The sequence below is a fragment of the Lycium barbarum genome, chromosome 6 (assembly GCF_019175385.1).
Source record: "Lycium barbarum isolate Lr01 chromosome 6, ASM1917538v2, whole genome shotgun sequence".
NCBI classification, from domain to species: Eukaryota; Viridiplantae; Streptophyta; class Magnoliopsida; order Solanales; family Solanaceae; genus Lycium; species Lycium barbarum.
Genome location: NC_083342.1, coordinates 89,387,116 through 89,403,619, shown reverse-complemented (window position 1 = coordinate 89,403,619; position 16,504 = coordinate 89,387,116).

Genomic DNA, 16,504 nt, shown 5'->3' with positions numbered 1-16,504 from the left:
TTTGGATTTCAGTTTCTAAGTCTTTTTGTTTATTAGGCATGAATTTAGTCATTCAAATTTTACTCAGTAAGTGTGTTTGTTTTTTTAAATTTTACAACCACTCAATGGATCTATATTGATTTGAATGATTAAGATCTATCACAAAGTCTTAATGTCAATAGGTGTTTATTCAAGAATTTTTACAAAGATGACAGTGCACCACTTCATCCACTTTCATAGTTAGTCGTTGCTGCCGCCCACCATCATCAACAATCTATCAATCACAACCACTATCCTCAGACACGAACATCGCCACTACCAATCACTGTAGTCAGTTGTTACCGCCATTAATCACCATTTACAATCATCATCGTCAACCACCATTACAACCACTAATCATTACCATACATCACTACTATGTATCACCATCTACCATCATCATTCACCACTATATATCACCCCCACCATTAGTTATTACTATTGTCCACCACAATATTTAGCTGTCACCACCAACTACCCAGATCAACAACAACCGATAATCACTACTGCTAACCATTTTTAGCATTAGCTACTAGCTAGTACCTACAACACCACCATCACCTAGCACAATTTTTAATTGACACACACAACCACCACTATTAACCATCACCATTACCAACAGCCATGTAATTTAAAAAAAAATATTTTATTGATGTTGTAGTACTAAGTATCTTATTTGTAATTTATATTTATTAACAAATAAAGACGAGTATTATATATTCAGATATTAAGAAAATAAACAATCTTAATTATTTTGTATTCAGATCTTAATACACATCTTAATAGTAGATGTGTATTCATATTCATGCATCTAAACTTAATGCACATCGTAATATACAAAAGTGCATTCAATAAAAACAAATGAGGCCTAAGCACATTTAAATTTTAATTAATCAAAATATGTGTTTTTGTCCTTGTATAGATAATATGTCATATTTAATTATTGTATAGATAATATGTCATATTTAATTATTTTTAAAACTATATTACATTCAAATATGGAATAATGGGGGAAAACTTAATGTAACACGTGAATAAACTAATGATGGAATGACATATAATTCATTAAATTTTCCAAGATTCACAAGAGGTTAAACATACTCGATTTCAATAAATTGTAGATTAAATGTGCTTAATTAAATATCAAAAGGATTAAAGCAAAATTTGTTGATATTAAAGGGACTAAGGCCTCATTATTTTCATTAAGATTAAGACGTCTGAATATGAATGCACATCTGAATGATTAAGATGTTGTCTCTAGATCTGAACACTAAATGATTAAGACTATTTACTTTTAAACATTTGAATGTGCATAGTATATATTTTTTTGTTTTTGACAATCATAATATATTTATTTAAACATAAAAAATATACTAATAAAAAGATAGCTAAATATTAGAAAATAAATATAAATTTAATAAAACGACAAAATTATTTGATAAAAAAACATTTTTGTTCTCTAGTGATGGTGAAGAGCTTTTTAGTGATGGTGGCGATGGTTGGTGCTAGTGGCTAATAAGGGTGGTGGTGAAAGTTGCGATTGTGGAGGTGGATGACATTGTACTGATTGGTGCGATGGTGGCGGTTGTGATGGTGGAGTTGATTGATGTTGGTAATTGGTGGTGGTGGTGGCTGAAAAATGTGCGGCGATTGATGATGGTGTTGGTGGTAGTTGGCGACGGTGCTAGTTATGATGGTAGAGGTGGTTAGTAGTGCGGATTGGTCGGAACGGTGGTAGTGGCGGCGACAATAGGGATACTGACGATGATGACGGTGACGATAGTTGTGGTTATTGATATAATTATAATGATGGAGGTGGTAGGTGTATGTCACACCCCAACCTCGGTGAGGCGTGATTGGCACCCGGCACCCTACTGGGGCCGAACGGACCAAACTGTAACTCGCATCATCTATGTCTCCAATGGAAAAATAAGGCCAAGAAGCCAACTATGAATAGAATATTATGCATACGTATAAGTACAATAGGCTTTCGACGTCAACATATCCACTAACAAAACATAACTAAGCGATACACAGGAATCTGTCTGCAAAGCCTCTATGAACATGACTGAAGTACATAAGTCGAGACAGGGCCCCCGACATACCCTTAACACAAAATACATATACAACCCAGACTCGGCAATGCTCCAGGAAGAAGAGGAGCCCACCAATCAAAACTAGTACCTGAAAGCAGCCTACTGTGGAAGATCCTCGTCCCGTCTGTCTACACCTGCGAGCATGAACGCAGCGTCCACAAGAAAGGACGTCAATACGAATAATGTACCGAGTATGTAAGGCGAAAATGTAATATAATAAGTATGTACTGTAGGGAAAAATATAAGCATCAACTTGGCACTTCTGACTTACTAATGAGAATCTAGCACATAAATCTCTCCATACTCTCATAGCTTCAACTACATCTGTGTATAATACTGTGATCCTCACCTGCGTATCCTTAGGGTACTATCTACCCAACTGATCAGTCGTAACTGCCTGACCGGCCAAAGCATGGTGGTAATAACTGCCCGTCCGATTATCGCCCGATGGTAGAGCGCAACTGCCCGACTGATCAGTGGTAACTGCCTAATCGGCCGTAGCTCGGTGGTAATATCTGCCCAACTGGTCGTAGACCAGTGGTAAACGCATATCTTCCCAACCGGCCGTTGCCCGGTGGTAACATCTGCCCGACTGGTCGTAGACCAGTGGTAATTATAATCGACATCATAACCAACTTCTACAAGTAATCTCTATGCACTTCTCATGGTCATCTGTAACACCTCGTATCTTTAACCTAAGCTTTGACCATGATCCTGGACTTAGAAAATCAGATAAAGAATGTGGGAATTGGAATTTTCCTGTTCAGTTGTAAGATGGGGGTTTACGCCCATGAACAGTGACTGTATTTCAGTATACGGGCCATATTTCAAGTCGTAAACTGGTACCAAAGATTTCTGAGCATTCTGGAATTTGACATTTGGATGTTACATTGTTAAATATGGACCGTATTTCAAAATACGGCCCGTATTTCAAAATTTATTTGGAATTTGGGAAAACTTCCTTGATGAAAGTTGTAGATCTTTGAAATACCTTTCCAACGGTATATTATGGGGGTCAAACGGACATCTGTGCAAAGAGTTATAACAATTTTACTAAAGATACGCAGTGCAGTCCACACGGAATACGGACCGTATTTCAAAATACGGCCCGTCTTTCAATACGGCCAGTATTTTGCTGGGCGTAAAATTCAATTTTCCAGAACAATATATATTCGTCCATATTAGTTCAAATCATTATTTTTTATTCTTTCAAGCCCTAGAACGACCTCCTACCTTCTTCCATCATCAAGAACACCAAGGTAAGCATACTCTGATTATTCCAAGTCAATTCTAATACATATCCTTGTAATCTAAACAAGAAATCATCATTCCTAAACTAGGGTTTTCAAGAAAACTCATCTCAAGGTTCAAGAATTCAAGATTTTGGAAATCTTCTTCAAAATTAAAATCTTTAATTCAAGTTTGGAGCATTACCAGGTATGTAGAGTTGCTATCTACGTGTGGGAACATCATTGTTCTTCCCCACGCCTTTTAATCCATAAAGTATGATTCTTTACGAAAACTAGGGTTTCTACACCATGCTCATAACAACCGTAGGTCCATGTCCATGATTATATTATGTATGAATTGCTATTATTCTATCATTGCATTCTTAATAACTCCATATGATTATTGAGAGTCAGTCCGTAATCCATGAAAACCCATATCTTGTATTCTATGGGTTCTTGCATGCATGTTTTTAGCTAAAAATGATTATTTTATGAATATCCTACATGTCTACAAATTTTCATGCAACTACATTATATAATTACTTTCATGCCATGATACAAGATACATACATGCTAAATACAAGTTATTTCATGAAACCATGTTTACAAGTTATTTCGTGAAATCATGATTACGAGTCAAGTACAAGTTAATTCACGAAAATCATGGGCTTCTTAGCTAATTATATCATGTTCATGTTTTTGGGAGTTGCACGAATTACCGAGAAGGCTCAGATAGCCCGAAACTACGTAGCCACCGTAGGACAAGGATCGCTCCGCCCAGTTAGGACGATTCCTTAATTTTACACTGAATGGATCCATCAGGCACGTTACCACCTTATACTCTGGCAAGGTATGGGGGCTCTGCTGGTCCGGCGAGGTACCAGACTCCACGTACCCACGTGGTGATATCACATGGTCGGTTTATGAAATGCTCTCCCTACTTATCATGTTTTACTTATGTTATATATATATATATATGTACCCATGCTCATGCTCATGTTCATGTCCAGGTTTTCAGTTTCAGTTCTTATCATGTTATTCCATATCCCATGTTATTTCTTTCAGTTGCTTTGCATACCAGTACATTCAATGTGTTGACGTCCCCTTTTATTGCCCGGGGGCCTGCATTTCACGATGCAAGTACGGATTTACAGGACGACGCCTCTGCTCATTAGGATCTGCACATACCAACTTATTGGTGAGCCCCATCTCATTCGAGATTTAAGCATTGTCTTTCTTTATTTAGTTTTGCATCTAAAGGTATGCTGGGGGCCTTGTCCCAGAAATTATATTACGTGTTTTAGACTCATGTTAGAGGTTTCATAGACAAGACAAGTGTCATATTAGACTTCCAGAGTTGGTTAGCCAGTTTGGCTCATTTATGATATTGTCTGCATTCATGACTTAACCAAGTACTTATGTTTAATATTATAAGTTACTATGTTTTATAAAGGCTCATCATGCACTTCACGTTATATTTCCGCTCATGTATGCCTCATGATGATTCAGCAAGCCATGTGGTTCGCTCGGCCACATGCAGCCAAGCACCGAGTGCCGTGTTACGCCCAGGCCATGGTTCGGGACTTGACATCATCACTCAACCCGTAGTGTCTACATAATCTCATAAGACTTATAACCACAACTCAGGCCATTAGTACTCCTTCCCGCTTGACTAGACAATCACCCTAATCCTAAGATACAACATAAACCTCTCTTCGAACATTAAATACCTCATTAGGGATCCTCTACTAGCACTCTATTCATGCCCTACAAAACATTCCTTAAGAACCTGATCCTAGACTTGTTGGATTATTATTATGGAACCATCACCATGAACACATCTCACCTTGAAGGAACAAAATCATAAGGTGAGATCAACATCAATGAATAACATCAATAGCCATGAAACAAGCTCAATGGTATCACAGGAACATCGGGAACTGTAAGCTTTGGTATTTTAGAAATAGAGTTATTGAGGATATCATATATAGGTTCACAACAAAGGGATCATGCCTTATGAAAGAAGGGGGTTTAGCCTTAACATATCTGGAAAATCACTTCTCGACTTTCCAACCTACCTCCCGTCTTGCAATCTATTTACGATCGTTCATAGTCTCGTAATCTACATATAAAACCATTCATACTATTGTTAGGCTCACCATCATACAATTGTCTCAAGCCTTTAATTAAAATCTTTTTACAATTTGCCGAAATTCGGGCAGCATATCCCCTGTTTATATGCCTAGCCCGAAATAAAAATCCAACAACCAACAACAACAACAACAATACCAACATCAACAATAATATTATCAATACCAATAAATTCCATAAACATCCCACACGATGTTTTATCCAATTTCTCAACCCATAAATTCATTATATGATCGTTTAATAACTTTTCTTCCGTAAACAAGCTTAAATCAATATTTATAAGGGAAGAAGGTTCATACCTCACTTCCCCTAGAACCACAATCTCCTCAATATTCACCTTGAATCCGAGCCAAGTTTCGTCGCAATACGATAATATAATCATAACTATACGTTGTCCGGACCTAAATCCGGAGATTTCACTTAATTTGCGTTAAAATTTGATGAATGGAAGTTGGGGGAACTCTCCAGAATATTTGGAAACTTTTAGAGGGTATTTGGTTTGAAAATAAGGGGGTAAACCCCCTTTTATACTTGGCTAGAGTCGGTTAGCACCGACTCAAAAATTGCTCAGCGCGATCGCGCTGAGTTGCTGGGTTCTCCTCTGCTAGTTCGCGCCACTTTCTGGCACGTTCACGCAGGGTTAATTCCCTGCTCTGACAGCCCATCTTAAAATGCTCATAATTTTTTATTCCGATGTCGGATCGACACACGGTTTGTTGTGTTGGAAACTACACTTCATGAACTTCACTTTAGACTTTTGCTTTGCTTCAAAATTTCACATATACTAAAAGATATTTTTTCTCCAAGTTGGGCCAAAATTGCCCTACATATTTTCTCCAAAGTTCCAACAAACTTAATTTCCTTAAATCACATGTCCTCCAATCCTTCCATAGCTTATTGTATGAACTTAAACCCTCATAACCATAAGATAAGCGCATATAATCTCATATACCTCCTGAAAGGTAGCTCGAATCTCAACATACGAAACTACGGGGTGTAACAGTATAGTAGTGACTGACAATAGTTATTGTCAGCGGTGGTTGTTAGCGACAGTTGTGGTGATTGTGATGACAGAGGTGGTTAGTGGTAGTGGTGGTTGACAGTGATAGTGATAGTGATGGTTGTTGTGATGACAAAGGTGGTTAGTAGTTGTAACACCCCGCATCTTGGAACTGAGTTTAAGCTCATATCATTAGAGTTCTAGTGGAAACACTGAAGGTTTGAACGTTTTGCGAAAATGGTTGATAGGCCTATTTCAGGCAGCGATAACTCCTTGATCGGTTTGGAATTTGGGAAAGTACCCTCAATGAGGTTGTAGTATGTAGAAATACCTTTCTAACGATATAAGGACCAAGCCAATCAGAGATCGGAGCAAGGAGATATGATCGTCTCAATATGGCTAATAGTAAGGCACTTGAAATCCTATAGAATCGGCTAAGTTTTCGATACGTCTGCCTTCCAGTCAATTTTTGTGACAATCAGTTGGGAATTTGGGATAAATTCCTTGATTAAAGTTGTATCCCTTTGAAATATCTTTCCAACGGTATATTATGGGGGTCAAACGGACATCTGTGCAAAGAGTTATGCCCATTTTACTGAAGCTTGTTCGCTGGAAATGTCGTCTGCGTTACGGTGACGTTACGGGCCGTAACAGTGAGCCGTAACACACCAAAAATTTCCAGAACCTCACTGGAAATTTTCACCAAGGTACGGTACCAAGTTACGGTCCATACTTCGTGTTACGGGACTGTAACATGGGGCGTATTTTGGTCCGTAAGTACGTTTCGGGTCACCTGATTTCGAGAGGCCATAACCCTATCATAAATTGGGAATTTGGGAAAACCCAAAGAACGAAAGTTGTAGATAATTTAAATAACTTTCCAACCATAGGTCGTGGGCCCACATGTGACATCGGGATAGGGAGATATGGATGTTTTAAGACAGAAAGGTCCTAACCCGATTTCAAGTTGGGTCAAACCTATTTCCCCTTGGTATTTAAGGGAAATGTTAACCCTAGCAGCCACATTTCATCCAATTTTCAGATTTTAGAGAGAGAGAGAGAGAGAGAGAGAGAGAGAGAGAGAGAGAGAGAGAGAGAGAGAGAGAGAGAGAGAGAGAGAGAGAGAGAGGGGGGAGAGTTAGAGAGAGAAAGTAGAGAATCAACCAAGTTGAAGGCCCCGAATCCCGAGGATCGTGAAGGATAAAGTGTAGTACAAGTTGTTGCCGTCATTCTAAGCTAAAAATCGAACTTGGGGATGTTGATTTCGTGGTGATTACTCATAAAAGGTAATGTTTTTACTCCCTAATCATTTATAGTTGTGAATTGATGAATTCTTGGGAGAATAATAATTGGGTTTGATGAAGAGAATTATATGAACTATGCTAGAGTTGTTGAATTGTTGACTTGGGATTGTTGTATTCATATGAGTGATGAAGAATGATGTTAATTACATCTAATTGAGATTGTATAATTAACTAGAAGTAATAGAATGAGGATTTGGTGAAGAAAACGCCATTAATGAGGGTTGTGGAGCTTCATGCCCACCAAGTGTTTGATAAAATGCTTAGATGAACAAAGCATGGATATTGTTGCTAATATAGAATCCCTATGACCTGTATTGCTATAGATTAAAGTTGAAGGGATTGGAGGACATTGTGATACACCCAAAAGCAGGAAGTTAAGGTATGTAGAACTTCCATCCACATGTGGGAATCTCTACGTTCTGCCCCATGATCCGTTTCATAAAATCTATGAAGTTCAAATCCTAGGGCATTAAACCCAACATATTGGTAGCTCGTAATTATGTATGTATGTACGTGAATTTTGTATCTATGTTCGTTATTGTATTCCTAATCTTCCATTACGGATATTAGGAATCCTAGCTTAATCCATGAATCATGAATTCTTTCTCATGTGTTCTCATTATGTTCATATGAAACTGTATGATTTTATTTTGCAAGTTACAAGCATGTTTTCAAGTCAATTACAAATATATGATTATGAACTATTGTATTACTCATAAATCAAGAACATGTTTACAAGCTATTTCATGAAACCATGTTTACAAGTTATTTCGTGAAATCATGATTACAAGACAAGTACAAGTTAATTCACGAAAGTCATGGGCTTCTTAGCCAACTATATTATGTTCATATTTTGGGAGTTGCACAAATTACCGAGAAGGCTCAGATAGCCTGAAACTTTGTAGCCACCATAGGACAAGGATCGCTCCGCCCAGTTAGGACGATACCTTAATTTTACACTGAATGGATCCATCAAGCACGTTACCACCTTATACTCTGGCAAGGTATAGGGGCTCTGCTGGTCCGGCGAGGTACCAGACTCCACGTATCCACGTGGTGATATCATGTGTCGGTTTATGAAATGCTCTCCCTACTTATCATGTTTTACTCATGTTATATATATATATATATATATATATATATATATGTACTCATGCTCATGCTCATGTTCTTGTCCAAGTTTTTAGTTTTAGTTCTTATCATGTTATTCCATGTCCCGTGTTGTTTCTTTCGGTTGCTTTACATACCAGTACATTCAATGTGCTGACGTCCCCTTTTTATTGCCCGGGGGCCTGCATTTCACGATGCAGGTACGGATTTACAGGACGACGCTTCTGCTCATTAGGATTTGCACGTACCAGCTTATTGGTGAGCCCCATCTCATTCGGGGTTTAGACATTGTATTTCTTTATTTAGTTTTGCATCTAAAGGTATGTTGGGGGCCTTGTCTAGTAAGTATGTTTTCCAGTCAGACTCAGGATAGAGGTTTCATAGACTAGACAAGTCAGTTATGTCATGTCAGACATTTGGAGTCGTATAGCCATTTTGGCTCACTCATGTTTAAACAAGTATTCTATTAAGTATTATGACTTACCATGTTTTATAAAGGCTCGTTATGCATTCACATTATATTCCGCTTATGTTATGTATCATGATGATTCAGCAAGCCATGTGGTTCGCTCGGTCACATGCAGTCAGGTACCGAGTGCCGTGTTACGTCCAGGCCATGGTTCGGGGCGTGACAAATCTTGGTATCAGAGCCTAGGTTCAAGGATCTTTAGGGAGTCTATGAAACCGTGTCCAGTGGGGTCTCTTTTATATGTGTGAGGGCCCCACACATATAAACAGTTGACCACCAAGACATTCAGGATTGTCTCACTTCTTTCATATTCTAGATCGTGCAGTTAGAGCAGTATTATTAGGATGGCTTCCTAATTCGTGCGTGTACGTATTTTTCAGAAAATGCCTTACAAAAGAAATTACAAGAAGTGAAACACAGCCACCAGCCAAAGGGCTGCCGCGGAAGTAGCTCACGAAGATACCGTTCCGACTCAGGCAACAGCTCCAGCCGTCCCTACCGTTACACCTCCTAGTGCTTCAGATGGGGATGTTAGGAATGCTATCAATATGCTCACACAACTGGTAGCAGCTCAGTCCCAACGTCAGGAATCTGGGTCAAGTTGAGGAGGTAATGGAGAGTCTTCTAAGACGAAGGATTTTCTCAGAATGAATCCCCAGTATTCACGGGGACGAAGAAGGATGAAGACCCTCAGGACTACATTGATGCTTTCCAAAAGATCTTCAGGATTATGACAGTTACCGAAACCGAAGCAGCTACTTTTGGAGCTCATCAGCTGCAGAGCATTGCTAACACGTGGTATGAATCTTGAGAATTGTCCCTAGGTGAGAATGCGCCTGATGCTACATGAGATGAATTTGCTAGTGCATTCCTAAACCACTTTATGCCAGTAGAGGTCAGAGAAGCTAAGGCTGAACAATTCCTGAAGCACAAACAAAATGGCAGTCCAGTTCAAGATTACTATTTGGAGTTCGTTAGCCTGGCTAAGCATGCCCCACACATGTTACCCGATATTAGGGCAAGAGTGAGAAGATTCGTTGGAGGTCTTGATTCCCATTTGTATGATGAAGCCAATATTGTTGCACAGAATGGGGCAATGACCATTTCCAAGATGGTTGCTTTTGTACAGGGCAATGAGACAAGGCTAAAGGAGGAAGAAACCTTACAAAAAGAGAAAGACAAGGAGTTCAACAAGAGGGTCAAGTCTACCGGACAGTTCAGCGGGAACCGAAGCAGGAAATTCTTTAAGAACAGGTCAGCAGTACCTGCTCCGTCCACAGCAAGTGCCCCACTTCCTAAGTTCCGTAATGATAAGAAGCAGAATTTCAGGCCATCAAGTTCTTACTCTCAGGATAGTGGGGGTCAGTCGACTTATACTCATCCGATGTGCGGCAAGTGTAATAAGAGACACTCAGGTGATTGTCGTGTGGGTACTGATGCCTGTTTTAGATGTGGTCAGAAGGGTCATTTTCAGAAAGACTGTCCATCAGCCAGACAGGGTACTGGAGGTAATGTGACGCAATCCATAAATTCAGTAGTCCCTCGTAATAATCAGGCCCAGCAGGGGAACAATGCAACTAGGTCTGGAAACACAAGCGGGGGGCGAAACCGTTTGTATGCATTGACAGGCCGTCAGGATACAGAAGCTCGTGCAGATGTTGTTACAGGTACTCTAACAGTTTTCACTTTCGACGTATATGCCCTTATTGACCCAGGATCCACCCTATCTTATGTAACCCCTTTTGTTGCTAAGAAATTTGGTATTGAACCTGAAAAATTGTATGAACCCTTTGAGGTGTCCACCCCAGTTGGGGAATCACTCACAGTTAGACATATGTATAGGGGTTGCCCAGTTTTAGTCTATCACCGCAGAACCATAGCTGATTTAGCGGAATTAGAAATGGTAGACTTCGATGTGATCATGGGTATGGATTGGTTAGCTTCATGTTATGCCACAGTATGTTGTAGAACTAAGGTGGTAAGATTCGAGTTTCCTAATGAGCCAGTCATAGAATGGAAGGGTAATTCAGTAGTACCCAGGGGTAGATTCATTTCTTACCTAAAAGCCAGAAAAATGATTTCCAAAGGTTATATCTACCATCTAGTTCGAGTCAAGGATTCAGATGCTCAGAGTCCAACTCTTCAATCTGTTCCCGTTGTAAATGAATTTCCAGAAGTCTTCCCAGAAGATCTTCCAGGAGTCCCTCCTGACAGGGAGATTGAGTTTGGAATTGATTTACTTCCCGATACTCAGCCGATATCTATTCCGCCATATAGGATGGCTCCAACAGAGTTAAAAGAGTTAAAAGCCCAGTTGAAAGATCTTCTTGATAAGGGGTTTATTAGGCACAGTGTTTCACCTTGGGGTGCACCAGTCTTATTTGTCTGAAATAAGGATGGTTCCTTACGTATGTGTATAGACTACCGTCAGCTGAACAAGGTCACCATTAAGAACATGTACCCTCTTCCTAGAATAGATGATTTATTTGACCAGCTGCAGGGCGCCCAATGTTATTCCAAAATTGACCTCAGAACAGGCTATCATCAGTTGAAGGTTAAGGAAGTTGATATTCCGAAGACAGCTTTCAGGACCCGTTATGGCCTTTTTGAATTTCTTGTTATGTCATTTGGGTTGACAAATGCGCCAGCTGCTTTCATGGATCTTATGAACAGGGTCTTCAAACCTTATCTCGATTTATTCGTCATTGTCTTCATTGATGATATTTTGGTGTATTCCCGTAATGAGGCTGATCATGCAGAACATCTCAGAATAGTGTTGCAGACTCTTAAAGATCGCGAACTTTTTGCAAAATTCTCAAAGTGTGAGTTTTGGCTTAAATCAGTGGCATTCTTAGGCCATGTGATCTCAGGTGAAGGTGTTAAAGTTGATTCTCAGAAGATTGATGCCGTAAGGAGTTGGTCCAGACCCACCTCAGTTTCCGATATAAGAAGTTTCTTGGGTCTGGCAGGCTATTATCGACGCTTCGTAGAAGGATTTTCTTCTATCTCTGATCCGTTGACTAAGTTGACTCGGAAGAAAGTTAAGTTCCAATGGTCAGATGCTTGTGAACGAAGCTTTGAAGAGTTAAAGAAGAGATTGACTTCTGCTCCAGTTTTGACTTTGCCAGAGGGAACTGAAGGGTTCGTGGTTTATTGTGATGCTTCGGGAGTTGGTCTCGGATGTGTTTTGATGCAGCATGGTAAGGTTGTAGCTTATGCATCTCGCCAGCTCAAGGTTCACGAAAAGAATTATCCGACTCATGACTTAGAGTTGGCAGCTGTAGTTTTTGCACTTAAGATATGGCGTCATTATTTATATGGAGTGCATGTTGATATTTTCACAGATCATAAAAGCCTGCAGTATATCTTCAAGCAAAGGGAGCTAAATCATAGACAGAGAAGATGACACGAATTGCTTAAGGATTATGATGTGGATATTCTCTATCATCCGGGGAAAGCGAATGTTGTAGTTGATGCTCTTAGTCTACATTCCATGGGAAGTTTAGCCCACGTAGACGTGGATAAGAGAGTTATGACAAAGGAAGTTCACCGTTTGGCCAATCTTGGAGTTCGACTTTTGGACTCCGAAGATGGTGGTGTGGTTGTTCGGAATAGTGCTCTTTCCTCTTTAGTCGTTGAAGTCAAGGAGAAACAATTTAGTGATCCCTATTTATTGCAGCTGAAGGAGGGGATTCACAAGCATAAGACAACGACTTTCGAACAAGGGGGAGATGATGGTACCTTGAGGTACCGAGGTAGATTATGTGTCCCAGATGTAGATGGGCTCAGAGAGCGAATCATGTCAGAAGCTCACAATTCCAGGTATTCCATTCACCCAGGTTCCACTAAGATGTATCATGATCTCAAGGATATTTACTGGTGGAACGATATGAAGAAGGATGTGGCAGATTTTGTAGCTAAGTGCCCGAATTGTCAGCAGGTGAAAGCCGAACACCAGAGGCCTGGTGGCTTGGCTCAGAATATTGATATTCCTGTCTGAAAATGGGAAATGATAAATATAGATTTTGTATCAGGTTTACCTCGTTCATCTAGGAGACATGACTCCATTTGGGTGATCGTTGACCGGCTTACTAAGTCAGCACACTTTTTGCCCGTCAAGACCACAGATTCAGCAGAAGATTATGCCAAGCTGTATGTTAATGAGATTGGTTGATTGCATGGGACACCAGTGTCCATTATTTCAGATCGTGGTGCTCATTTTACAGCGAACTTCTGGAAATCCTTTCAGAAAGGATTGGGTACCAAGGTGAACCTCAGCACAGCTTTTCATCCACAAACAGATGGCCAGGCAGAGCGTACTATTCAGACTCTGGAGGATATGTTGAGGGAATGCGTCTTGGATTTCAAAGGTAATTGGGATGATCACTTACCACTCATTGAGTTTTCTTATAATAACAGTTATCATGCTAGTATTGGGATGGCACCATTTGAAGCTCTGTATGGGCGAAGGTGCAGATCACCAATTGGTTGGTTCGATGTTGGTGAAGCAGAGTTGTTAGGACCAGATTTAGTTTATCAGGCTATGGAGAAAGTCAAGTTAATACAGGAGCGTTTGAAAACAGCTCAGAGTCGCCAGAAGTCTTATACAGATGTGAGACGAAGGGATTTAGAATTTTCAGTTGATGATTGGGTGTTCCTTAAAGTCTCACCCATGAAAGGTGTTATGAGATTTGGCAAGAAAGGGAAGCTAAGTCCCAGATATATTGGACCTTACAGAATTCTACGAAAGGTCGGTCTAGTGGCCTATGAACTTGAGTTGCCACAAGACTTGGCTGCTGTACATCCCGTGTTTCATGTGTCCATGTTGAGGAAGTGTGTAGGAGACCCATCGTTGGTTGTTCCTACTGATACTATAACAGTTAAGGATGGGTTGACTTATGAGGAGATCCCTGTAGCCATTCTTGATCGTCAAGTTCGCAAGTTGAGAACTAAGGAAGTAGCCTCAGTAAAGGTCTTATGGAGGAGCCAAAAGGTTGAAGAGGCTACATGGGAAGCCGAAGAAGACATGAAAAACAGATATCCTCACTTGTTTGAAGAGAAAGCAGATAGACTTCAAGGTAAATGCCTTTAGTATTCATGTCATGTCCTTTATGTATTCATGCCTCACGTTTTACGTTCAAGTTCATGTATTTTCTATTCATGTCTCACGATTTAGCAGTCATGTTTTCATGAAACTATGTCATGTCAGTTTTTCAGGTAACCATGTCATGTTATGTCTCATGTTCCACGCTCATGTCAGCTATCCAGTGCCCATGTTCATGCCTCAGTATTCATGTTTCCATATAACCATGTCATGTTAGTTCAGTCTCCATATTTCATGTCATGTTTCCTTCTTGTTCATGTAGTCAAGCCATGTCCAGCCATATTCTTAACCATGACCCATCATTCAAGGACGAATGATCCCAAGGGGGAGATATTGTAACACCCCGCATCTTGGAACTGAGTTTAAGCTCATATCATTAGAGTTCTAGTGGAAACACTGAAGGTTTGAACGTTTTGCGAAAATGGTTGATAAGCCTATTTCGGGCAGCGATAACTCCTTGATCGGTTTGGAATTTGGGAAAGTACCCTCAATGAGGTTGTAGTATGTAGAAATACCTTTCTAACGATATAAGGACCAAGCCAATCAGAGATCGGAGCAAGAAGATATGAATCATGAATTCTTTCTCATGTGTTCTCATTATGTTCATATGAAACTGTATGATTTTATTTTGCAAGTTACAAGCATGTTTTCAAGTCAATTACAAATATATGATTATGAACTATTGTATTACTCATAAATCAAGAACATGTTTACAAGCTATTTCATGAAACCATGTTTACAAGTTATTTCGTGAAATCATGATTACAAGAAAAGTACAAGTTAATTCACGAAAGTCATGGGCTTCTTAGCCAACTATATTATGTTCATGTTTTGGGAGTTGCCCGAATTACCGAGAAGGCTCAGATAGCCTGAAACTATGTAGCCCCATAGGACAAGGATCGCTCCGCCCAGTTAGGACGATACCTTAATTTTACACTGAATGGATCCATTAGGCACGTTACCACCTTATACCCTGGCAAGGTATAGGGGCTCTGCTGGTCCGGCAAGGTACCAGACTCCACGTATCCACGTGGTGATATCATGTGTCGGTTTATGAAATGCTCTCCCTACTTATCATGTTTTACTCATGTTATATATATATATGTACTCATGCTCATGCTCATGTTCATGTCCAAGTTTTCAGTTTTAGTTCTTATCATGTTATTCCATGTCCCATGTTGTTTCTTTCGGTTGCTTTACATACCAGTACATTCAATGTGCTGACGTCCCCTTTTTATTGCCCGGGGGCCTGCATTTCACGATGCAGGTACGGATTTACAGGACGACGCTTCTACTCATTAGGATTTGCACGTACCAACTTATTGGTGAGCCCCATCTCATTCGGGGTTTAGACATTGTATTTCTTTATTTAGTTTTGCATCTAAAGGTATGCTGGGAGCTTTGTCCCAGTAAGTATGTTTTCCAGTCAGACTCATGATAGAGGTTTCATAGACTAGACAAGTCAGTTATGTCATGTCAGACATTTGGAGTCGTATAGCCATTTTGGCTCACTCATGTTTAAACAAGTATTCTATTAAGTATTATGACTTACCATGTTTTATAAAGGCTCATCATGCATTCACGTTATATTCCGCTTATGTTATGTATCATGATGATTCAGCAAGCCATGTGGTTCGCTCGGTCACATGCAGTCAGGCACCGAGTGCCGTGTTACGTCCAGGCCATGGTTCGGGGCGTGACAATAGTGGTAGGGTGATATGGGGTGTAGCTGGTGGTTGTGGATAGAGCGGTGGTAAAAATTATTCATACAAAAATATGTTTTATTGATATTAAGACTTTGTCCAAGATCTTAATGATTAAACCATATTCAGAGCAGTTTATTGCTTAGATCTTAACGTAAACAAATGCACTTAATGACTTAAAGTCTGAATCATTCAGACCTCTATTAAGTGCAAACAAATGAGGCCTAAAAGACAAATTTCCCCAAAGGAAAATAATTCCGAAATATTAGTTGTCCACATTCCTAAAAGTATCGGTCCCAAAATACTTGTGAATTTATAAA